This window comes from Carassius gibelio, chromosome A13 (assembly GCF_023724105.1).
Source record: "Carassius gibelio isolate Cgi1373 ecotype wild population from Czech Republic chromosome A13, carGib1.2-hapl.c, whole genome shotgun sequence".
NCBI lineage: Eukaryota > Metazoa > Chordata > Actinopteri > Cypriniformes > Cyprinidae > Carassius > Carassius gibelio.
The window spans coordinates 1,406,146-1,418,255 of record NC_068383.1 but is presented as its reverse complement, the minus strand read 5'-3'; the positions used below and the strand labels follow the sequence as shown (position 1 = coordinate 1,418,255).

At 36.6% G+C, this 12,110-nt stretch overlaps 1 protein-coding gene across 2 annotated transcripts in view; it reads right to left on the bottom strand.

Annotated features, from left to right (window-relative positions):
• Positions 1-10,155, bottom strand: part of LOC128025835 (gamma-aminobutyric acid receptor subunit pi-like) — a 44,827-nt gene extending 34,672 nt beyond the window's left edge. The window contains exons 1-2 of one of the 2 annotated variants that reach the window (XM_052612380.1): positions 10,037-10,155; positions 9,787-9,934 (exon numbers count right to left, since the gene is read on the bottom strand). The gene's annotated coding sequence lies outside the window, so the exon portion shown is untranslated. The remainder of the gene's footprint in view (positions 1-9,786; positions 9,935-10,036) is intronic. The other variant, XM_052612381.1, reaches the window with a different exon arrangement.
• Between the last annotated feature and the right edge of the window lie 1,955 nt (positions 10,156-12,110).

The following is a 12,110-nucleotide window of genomic DNA, read 5'->3' as shown; positions in this document are numbered from 1 at the left end:
ACAAAACACACCAAATAAAGCTTTTTATTCTCGGAAAAGTCGTTTTTATTCTCAGTATGGACTCAAACTCACACAGCTTTCTGTCGGCCAATGGATCACAAGCTTCTTGACAGACAGGAAGCAGCTAGTGTGGGCAAACTCACATCCAGGACTATCACCATCAGCACTGGCGCCCCCCAGGGCTCTGTTCTCTCCCCACTGCTCTTCTCTCTCTACGCGAATGATTGCACTTCTAAGGACCCCTCTGTCAAGCTCCTGAATTTCGCAGATGACACTACAGTCATCAGTCTCATTAAGGACGGAGACGAGTCTGCTTACAGACAGGAGGTTGAGCAGCTGGCTGTCTGGTGCAGTCTCAGCAACCTAGCGCTTAACACGCTCAAAACAGTGGAGATGATCGTGGACTTCAGGAGAAACTGTGTTCATAACTGTCTGGTTTTGTTCAGCTACCAAACAGACATCAAGAGACTACAGCGGAGATTCAGGACAGCTGAGAGGATCAATGGTGCCCCTCTGCCCAGTCTCTAAGGTCTTTACATCTCCAGAGTGAGGAAAAGGGCTTTAAAAAGATCCCCTTGGACCCCTCACACCCAGCCCTCTCTCTCTCTCTCCCAACTGTTGCCTTCTGTCCAGCGCTACAGAGCACTGACCACCAGAACAGCCAGACACAAGAACAGTCTTTTTCCCAGCAAGCTTTATTCAACCTGAAAAATTCATCTTTACAATTATAAAACGTCCATCACAACTAACATAGTTTATGTGAAAATTTGAAGTAGATTTTTTTTTTTTATTTACAACTTTGATTAATATTTTTTACAGCCCAATTTCCTTCAAATTTACACTGAAAAGAATTATAATGACTATCACATAGAGTTATATATAAGCAAATCTTGTGACTGGTTACTAAAATTGATGATCATAATATCAACCTAAACCATTGTTCCTGATTTAAACCTGTGCTGTTGTCTTCATAATTGTATTACAGTCTGATATCATGACCAGGGTTTCCACTTCTGAGGGCAATATACAGTACATCAGATGGTCAGTGAGTGTCTGAAGCTGATACTAAATAGAAAGAGAAAATGCATGATGCTGAAGAGAAGCATTAGAAAGAAATGTGGGGATGAAACAATCTCAAAGTGATGAAGAGAAACGGTGCTCTAGGTGGAGAGAATAAAGTGTGACAGCGAGCAGAGAGAGAGAAGAGCGGGGTAAAGAGAGCTGACACTGATATGATTTCTTGCCTCAGCAGAGGAGGAATTCAGGCCTGGAGTGGCCCATCTGTGGCCTTACATAAAGTGTTTTCCTCAAGTGGGGTTACAAATGTAAAAACAATTGTGTAATCTGTCACACTTAGTCCAGAGAGAGAGAGCCAGGGGTGGAGGAGATGTGAACCGTGAAACAACCAGAGACGCTCTGACATAAAACATAATCTCCACGCCTCCGTCATCACACATTCATATTCATATCTGTCTATCCACTCATCCACCTGTATATCCATCAATAGATCCATCCATTCATACATACATCCCTTCATCCTTCCATACATCCACCCACCCATCCATTCACCTGTACATCCATCCATCCATTCATCCTTCCATCCATCCATCCACCCACCCATCCATTCATCCTTCCATCCATCCATCCACCCACCCATCCATTCATCTGTACATCCATCCATCCATTCATCCTTCCATCATCCACCCACCCATCCATCCATTCATCCTTCCATCCATCCATCCACCCACCCATCCATTCACCTGTACATCCATCCATCCATTCATCCTTCCATCCATCCATCCACCCACCCATCCATTCATCCTTCCATCCATCCATCCACCCACCCATCCATTCATCTGTACATCCATCCATCCATTCATCCTTCCATCATCCACCCACCCATCCATCCATTCATCCTTCCATCCATCCATCCACCCATCCATCCATTCATCTGTACATCCATCCATCCATCCATCCACCCACCCATCCATTCATCTGTACATCCATCCATCCATTCATCCTTCCATCCATCCACCCACCCATCCATTCATCTGTACATCCATCCATCCATTCATCCTTCCATCCATTCACCCACCCATTCATCTGTACATCCATACATCCATCCATCCATTCATCCATTCATCCTTCCATCCATCCACCCACCCACCCACCAATCCATTTATCTGTACATCCTTCCATCCATCCATTCATCTGTACATCCATCCATCTATTCATCTGTACATCCATCCATCCATCCATCCATCCATTCATCCATTCATCCTTCCATCCATCCACCCACCCATCCATTTATCTGTACATCCATCCATCCATCCATACATCAATTCATCCATCCATCCATCCATCCATCCATTCATCCTTCCATCCATCCACCCACCCACCAATCCATTTATCTGTACATCCTTCCATCCATCCATTCATCTGTACATCCATCCATCCATCCATTCATCTGTACATCCATACATCCATCCATCCATTCATCCTTCCATCCATCCACCCACCCATTTATCTGTACATCCATCCATCCATCCATCCATCCATTCATCCTTCCATCCATCCACCCACCCACCAATCCATTTATCTGTACATCCTTCCATCCATCCATTCATCTGTACATCCATACATCCATCCATCCATTCATCCATTCATCCTTCCATCCATCCACCCACCAATCCATTTATCTGTACATCCTTCCATCCATCCATCCATCAATTCATCCATCCATCCATCCATCCATTAATCAATTCATCCATCCATCCATCCATCCATTAATCAACTCATCCATACATCCATTCAAACATCCATCCATTCATCCGTATATCCATTCTTCTGTACATCCATCCATCCATCCATTTATTCATCCTTCCATACATTCATCCGTATATCCATTCATAAATTCATCCATACATAAACAACCATTCATCTGTACATCCATCTATCCATCCATTCATCCATCCATACAATCATTCATCCATCATCCATACAACCATTCATTTATCCATCCATTCATCCATTCATCCATCCTTCCATCCATTCCATCCATTCATACATCCATCCATACATCTATGCTTTCCTCTTGACATTCATCCATCTATTCATCTATAAATGCTCAGTCTATTTCACTCAGTAACCTCCATCCCACTTTCATTCACATTTCTAAAACTAACCACGCATCCTGATGAAGCTCATCACTGAATAATAAATGAAGTGAAAGTATGACTTCACTGCTGTGTGATGCTCTGAAGTGTTTCTCGGAGGATCAGTGCTGATTCACGGGCATACATGTACTCACTCATTTATGATGGATGGATGGATCCCACACAGCCCATGTACAAAGCTATTTGTTCTGTCAAATTTGGCACCTGAAGGAATAATGATAATCTTGTATCTTGAGCAACATCAAAGGGAACTGAAGAAGAAAGGAGCAAGTAAGGCCCATAAATTAGCTTTGATAACCTGATTGTTAGGTGAACTCTTATTTGATTTGGATGCTGACAGGAGAGTGTGAGCTTCACCCACCTAATTAAGTGCTTTGTCTTGCCTCAGATAACTCCATTTCAACAGATAAAGAACAGAAAGCATGTAAAACAGCATGAGGGGGCTGAGAAAGATGCACAGAGAGGAGGAGAAGAGCAAAAGGACAAACTAAGACCATGTTGAAACCCAGCAGTTATTTATTTATTTACTTATTTATTGCATCAATCAGATACTATTATAGTTTTCATGAACAGTTTGAATGATATATGAATGAAAGATGCACATACAAGCTGTTTTTATTTTGAAGTTTTAGTATATGTTATTTGAATATTTCAGTATAGATTTTATTAGTTTTAATTGTTTTACATTGTTTAATTGTTACATTTACTGTTTAAGTGTAATTACTTTATTTTACATTAGTTCTTTTACATTACTAAATCAAAATGTGAAATGTTTCAGTTGTAAATCACTAAATTAAAATAAGTTTCAGTTTTTTATATTTAATTAATATAAACGTTTCAGTTTTCATTTCACTTAACAATAACAACTCTGGAAAAAAACTTCTGTCTAACATCTAATTTTTATTATTTATAAAGAAACTCAAAGGCTGTGAAGAAACTTAGGCTGAGTAAATGATGACAGATTTCTCTGAAAAAAATAGTTAAAGAAAAAAAGAAAAGAAAATAATTACATCAGATATATATATATATATATATATATATATATATATATATATTGTGTGTGTGTGTGTAATATATCTAAAATATAATACATTATATAAAAATGTATACAAATTAAGATTAATAATTTACATTTGTTTATAATTATTAAATATTCATATTTTTTTGAGAAAGAACAAGGAAACCACTATTTTGGAGATAAATGAATATTTAATTTATTTTAAATATTACAAATAATTAAGAAAATCTAGGAAATCATTAAGAAAAATATGATTAATATTATTAAAATATAAAATATTAATTATTTACACATACACACACACAAAACAGCTTGATGATGAAGATCAGAAAGAACAAAAAAAAAAAAAAATTAAGCTTGTTGTTTGGCTAGATAAAGTGGGTTAGTTAATCCCTGCTGGTATAGATGTTATAACTTATTAATATGGATGTATAAAAAAATTATAATAATCTTCTTCCACTGACAGCCATTCAAAATAATGTATTTTGATTAGTGCTGTCAATCGATTAAAAAAAAATAACTAATTAATCGCACAATTTTTTTAAAATTAATCGCGATTAATCGCAATTAAAAGACTGAAACTTTTTGGATATGTAAATGTAAAATGTAAATAATTAATGTAAACTCAAGACAAAGAAACTATTTAAATTCAAAATATGATTGTTTATTGGAATTTTTGTTTAACTTGTAACACAGATTTTCTCATGTAAAGAACATACCTGCAATAAACCATCAATATCCTCCAAATTACCTGTTGGCTTGAAAGCCATATTTATTACAGAAATAAAAACACAGGCATGTAAGTACCATTTGAATTTCAAAACAATCAATGCCAATAAAAAACAAAAATGATTTCCATGTTGAATTCTAAGTGGACTGCAAAAAAATTCCAAAGTATAGTCATTGCCAGTGCTTTAAGTGGGCCGGTATGCACCCGTACTCAGTACCGCCACTTCCAAATATAGCTCTTGAGCGTACCGCCACCTCTCCGTGCGCCCAAAACGTGCTTGTAGCGTACCGGTACGCTCATTTGGACATCTGTTTTAATAGAGGTTTTAATCTTTTACCTGCACTGCCGATTTTCAGAGCGCCCTTCACAATGCAAGCTTCCTAATTCATCCCACCCAGAGCAGAAACTACATTACCCATTCACCCTTAAGTTATACAAGTGAATAGCGCATGTGTCGCTTTTCCCACTGTAAGTGTCAACAACTCAACGTGGCCGGAGAAGGTGTGTGAAACTCGTTGTGAGTTATACTAAAGCAAAATCTTGAATATTTATTGTCTGATAAACATTAAAAACTGTCTGCGGAGGTTGCGTCGTCCTGCAGCCAGCCCCCGCAAGGCACAAATTTAGATATTCATTTATCTAATTAATCTATAGCCTATGCACAAAGACAATATGATCTTTTTGTCCCCTTTTTGTTTTAAAGCTTGATGAAGAGAGAGAGCGCAAGTTGCTGCAGCTGAGGAGGACAGTGATGCACGCGTACAGGAGTGATTGACAGTTCAGGAGTGATTGACAGTTCGCGGCACTGTGTACAAAAAATACTCCGCTACACAATTATTTCGTTATTTTCATTTAAGCTTATTAACGTTAGCGTTACAGAAAGGTCTGATTTACGCACTGTTACAGTCATTGTTTTTGTTTTTTTTAAACAATGACATTTGAGTTCATGATTTTAATGTTGCTGTTTCTTGTGGCAGACTAAATGAAGAGTAATGTTTCTTGTGGCAGACTGAAGAGTAATCCGGCAGAGTTTTATACTGAAACTTTCCGTCTAAAAGTCCTTCCTTGGTCTTATCCATATTTCTTTGCACGTTGAACACACATAGGCCACAACTGGAAATAAAAAAAACTGCAACCGCGTTAATTGCGTTATTTTTTTTTTAACGCGTTAAATATTTCAAATTAATCGAATGCGTTAACGCGCTAATTTTGACAGCACTAATTTTGATTAAATGTTTTTTTTTTTCAGGTAACATATAGTGTATGTGGCTGATCATTAAGAAACTACTTTTGATGTTTTGCAGCTCAGGCTGTAGTTGTGTATTAAACCTCCTCTGAGATCCTCTGTGTTTTATCATTTCCCGTAAGTTCTTTGTTTGCATGTACTGCATGTGAAACCAGGCCACATTTACACAGAATCAGGCATTTAAGAGCTAGTTACCAGGCACTTCCTGCCTCATGAGAGACCGACAGGAAGTTTGACCAAACCATTCTGAAAAAAGGGGGAAAGGAATAAAGCGTGGATTTTAGAAGGTATGAGACATAGAAAAAGTCACACCGGAGCAATATTTGTATTTATATTTAATAAAAAAAAAATCTAATATAATTTTATAGTTATTTTTTAGTTATTTTAGTAGCATTGATATCCAGATGTTCACTGATGGACTGGAGTGCTGTGGATTATTGGGATGTTTTTATCAGACTCTCATTCTGACGGCACCCATTCACCGCAGAGCATCCATTGATGAGACACTGATGCAGTGCTACATTTCTACAAACCTGATGAAGAAACAAACTTAAATGGCTTGAGGGTGAATAATCCATGCATGAGTGATCAATAAATATAGAGAGAATTCTACTGACTCATAGTATTTCTGGTGTGAAGAAGAGAAAAGAAGGTTGCTTGAACACACACCTGAGAGAAGCTGCAGATCTGACGCTCCTTCTGCATCTCAGTGTGTGTGAGCGAGGGTTTGAGTTTCTCAGGCTGAAGACATAATGCTGGGTTAGATAACAGTCACGGTTGTCTGCTGCGCTCACTGTCACGCCTCCACGGCCCTTTTGTGTTGCACGGGATTATTGTAACAGCGGCTTCTCGCAAAATGTGCTGTGGTTTAATAGAGCAAGATTCTCACTGAAACATGTCTATTTCAAACCAAAAACTAAATTATATTTTGCATAAAGAAAAACAAAACATTTTGTCATGAGATCTTAATGAGAATTTTTATTGCATTGCTGAAATTAAACTTTTTTTTCCCTTTTAGAATCTTAATAATGTAAGGCATCCAGAAGTTTTGCATGCAATATTTTTGTAATTCTTCTTATTCCCAAGGTTAATTCTCAATACAATAATACTGTATTATATATAAGTATATATATTTAAAATACAGTAAATTGCAGTGACCTGGACAAGTTCTTGACAGGTTTTGTGAGTTTCAAAGTGCAAAAGTACAAAAAAAGTTCATTAAATTAAAATAGCAGTATTTTCTTAGTACTTAAGTGCGTATAGTAATTAGGTGCAATTTGTATTAAGTGCATTAATTGAAAATATTTGCTTTGCATTAAGTGCACATAGTAATAAGTGTAAAGGAAATTCTATTTTCACTTCATGCACAAATGCAAATAACAAGTGCAATTAGATGTGATTTACATAAAGTGCATCAAGTGAAAATGTCAGTATTTTCTTTGCACTAGGCACAAAATAAAATGCTATTTGCATTAAGTCACTTAAGTATAAAAAGCAGTTTTTATTTAGCATAAGATGCTATTTGCAAAAAGATCATTAAATATCAAAACCAGTAAAAAAAAAAAAAAAAAAAACACTTTATTTCACTTTTTATATATTTTATATACATTTATTTAAAATAAATGCCTCTCTGAGCTGCGATGGGAAGGAATGAGTCAGACACTGCTGGTCTGTTTGCACTGGTGAAACATATAGTGTCAAAAATGTTTTCAAACTGCTTGGTCATTTATAAGAACAGAGGAGAGAGCAATTCTGTTGTCATATCACCTTAAAGTGTATAAATCATCCCTCACACGCTGACTCAACTCAAATGTCACATTCAACCAACAGAGAAAAGCAATAATTTTTACAGTCCCATTCTGAGAAGAGAAAAGCTGATAAAAACAGCTGAGCAGGCTTTTGTTCAGTGAGTTGTGAGGTGAGAAATCCCGAACAGATAAGCGAGCAGTTTAACTCTCATACATATCCATCCTGAGACAGTGTGGGTTATGAGCATTGTAGATTCATCCCCTCAGAAGTGAAGAAGTCTATCATTTATACCATTCTTGTCTGAAGTGAGCTGAATGCAGGCGCTTGTGCTGAATCTCTTACTTTTTGCTCTTTAAAGCATTTTAAAAAGCTCTAATGGCCATTATGTGCTTCCTGACGATGAAAAATATGTCCAAAAACTAGTGCGCAGTCTTGCTCAATACTCCATGCATCGACAGCATCCTAACTGAAGTTAAACATTATAAGTGACTTGAAAATCTACATCACTTGAATTTTGGCTTCAAATAAAAATCCTATCTTACCAATATAACTTTTTCAGTTTAGACAGGAGAGAATACTTCTAGTAAAGATTTCTTAACTTATGGTGTTCCCCAAGGAGCCGTTTTGGGTCCCATTCTTTTTTTCTTTATACATGCTTCCGCTTAGTTCCACTGTTATGCTGATGATACAAAAATGAAGTGCAGGGGTGTTAAAGCTTTCTCTACAATTGCCCCCAGACTCTGGAATGATTTTCCCATTTCTATTAGACCGGCTTCTTGTGTTCTATCTGTTCGATAAGGCTTTTCATTCCGGTCGCAGCTCTCTTGTCCACGGAGTTAAGTTTGAAATATTAACACTAGGAAAGTAACACACTCTCAAGAGACCTCCAGCGCACGAGACTCGGCTGGATGATGTGATATCTACTGTAAACGTGTAATTGCTGGATGATGGAGGTGTAATCACTGCTTTACTGCTTCTGTAGTGGCTCTCAGGCTCTGCCAGAGGGAAAACAGCTCGGATACTCGCTGCTAAAACACACCGTTCTCCAGAGGATAAATTAGTGACTCTGGAATAGAGTCTTCATCCGTCTTTTTCTTGCATTCCTCACCCATTTATTTCTCATGGACACTGAGGACTCCCGTGGCTCTTTGAAAGACTCATGCACTCATTACACATTCACACGCTTTGAGATCCAAGGTCGGCATGTGCTATAAATTGAGATGTAGTGAGAAATCGTATTCTGATCTTCCCAATTGTGACTGCTTGAATAATTAATGCTACTATTTTTTTTATTCCCATCTCTTTCTGCTTCTCCCCCGCCTCATTATTTCTCCATTAGATCTCATTGTAACAATATTTTCATGATAATTATACATACCCCCCCCCCCAGACTCTAATTTCTGTTTGTGCAAATAAAATCTCCATTTAAAAAGGCCTAAATTTAAGATTTTATATATTTGAATTGCATAAGCAATTTCCATGCGTTTATTTCACAACTAATAAACTCAGTCATATATACATATTGATATCATGCAATTCTGAGCAATTAAATTGAATTAAATCGAAGCAAATTGAATGAATGCATTTTGAAAAAATAATTATGCATTTTTTTTTTTTATAATAAACTATGCCATGATTTTGAGGAGTAAAAATCAGAAATCTGACCAGTTTGTAACACCTGCTTTTAACAACACTTTTCAATGAGCCATGTGTATTACACCACAAATCACCATACAGTCAGTAATACTACAATGTGCATAGTTATTCAGTTGCGAGGGAGACACTGAATAGTCCAGACTATCATAGTGGCGTCTTTCGCTAGCACAAACTCAGTCTTAGGGATAGTAGGAGCAAGATGAAACCGTACTTAAGTGCATTGTTGATGAGGACACATCTGCCTGGAACCATACGAGCTGTAGCTTGTAAAATGTGCAATAAATGACAAAGACGTTGTTGGCAAACCGAAGGTCCTAGTAACAATTGAGCTGCCTCCATATGCGTGCACATTGAACCCTCTACATCAAACAAACAAATAAACTCAGTGACACCATTAACTAATTTACCCATCTCATTTACATAAACATTCCCTAACATCATATATACAAGCAAGTACTTACATACAGGTTCCTCAAACCAAGGCCAAAAATACCAGAAAGCATTGTTGAGAGAGTTTTGCCATGTGGTTAACACATCCTTCCCACCTCATACTTGTTCTCTTATCCTTTTTATGTTACCAGGCATCTCACTGGCTAGAGTGCCCCTAGTGACAGGATTAAATATTGCACGTATAAAAAAAGTTAATGGGAACAATGTAACTGTAAAACTGTTACAAGTTTAATTTGCCTGACAAATATATGCATTACAATAAGTTTTTTAGTTTATGTTAACACAATTTTATCCAAATGAATGGAAATTTATATGCAATCCAAGTAATGGAATCTTAAATTGCAAATATTTTTGTATACATTATCGTAGTTTTCGTTTCACTAAAAAATTTGGATTTAAAAAGAAAACTGGGTTACAGTGGAGAATTTAATTAATAATAAAAAAAAAAAGATATTTCACCGGTTTCAATTTCTTTATGCATAGTTTATGTAAGATTCAATTATGATATGATACTGTAGCAAATACAATCAATGGCATTTTCAATTCAAACATAAATCAATAATCAGGACAAGAATGCAGAATCTTAATGATGTGATCAAACCCCTTTATGGCTGTTTTATTCTTGGAAGCTTGTGATCCTGGAGCACAAAAGAAACTCATCCCTCGTAAAAGATAAGAGGCTTGTCATTGATCTCAAATCGAATCTGGCTCTTTACCTTGACTCTACAGTCTTTTGTCGAAGAGGTTGCATTGGAAATTCAAATGCAATGCTGTAAAACACCAGATGTATGAATCTGAATGCGGTGAAGGCTCATATTTCATGTTGTTTTCATCTCTTCAGTCACCTGGTGAGAGGAAAGAAGCAGCTGTCCTTCCAAGGTCACCTCCGATGTTATACAAGCACATAAACTAGAGCTTTACCTCCTGTTTTTCTCCATGCAGGTAAATCTCTCTCTCTTGTGTATTGTGTGTCACTTCTGTTTATTAATCTGCTCGAGCAGCTGCAGACTTCCTCATTCACTCAGGCTCTATTTCACCAAAATATCATCTGAGTTATCTCATGTCTTTGCTTTATTCTCCACAGAACTGACATGTTTTTAACTCATGTCTTATTTAGTGGCTCTTAATTAATACACGCCCATAATACAGGTGTGTTATCCTAGTTATGCAATGTTTTGATTTAGAGGTAGTGCAATTATTATTGCTGCTCTGCTCCTGTTTGATGAATTGCATGCATTTCCTCATTTGTAAGTTGCTCCCCATATTCAAATTAAATATTTCCATACATATGCTTATATATCCATACATGTATATGAAATATTGTCATATAAAGTAAAAATGTATGTGAAACCTATTATGAATTTGTATATATAGTAAATCTAAAAATAGATGTGCTTTTTAAAAAAATATGTAGATAATAAAAGATAATAAATGTAAATAATCAGAATAATTTGAATGCATTAAATTAGAATTAGAATCATTTTAATGCATTAAATTAAACGATTTTCAGGCATCATTTTTTTTCTTACCCTTTGAAGTCAGAAAACAAGGAGTGAATGCATTTGATTTAACAATGTTCAGATATTTTTACTTTAAAATAAGACAAAAATACTGACGATTAACATTTTTTTTACAGTGAAAAGTGACTAAAGAAGTGCTTTTGGGAATCTAGCTCAGTCTTCCCACTCACTGAAAACACACAAAAACTGAGTTTTCTCAGAGTTTCTCTAAGCACTGAAGGTCATGATAAACATATGACCTTTCGTAGCCGCAAAGCCTTTAAAATATCTGTGTAATCATTATAACCCTCTGTTTTTCCTCATTATTTCTGGGTTGAAACGGTGTCTGACTGCCTGAAGGAGATCTGAGTCACAAATGTTTCTGTAACTCAAAGGTCTTGTGTAGTTTTTCTGAAGGTCGGTCAGTGCATAAAGACGGAGTGTGAGCTGGAGCTGAACAAACACAGAGAGAGGGAATGGAGACTTACTCCAGATCCAGTGTAAACATCCAGTGTTTTATTGTTGTGCTCTGTTTAGTTTCAGGCATTGGGAACATATTGGGAAATAGTGGTTTGGAGATTAATAT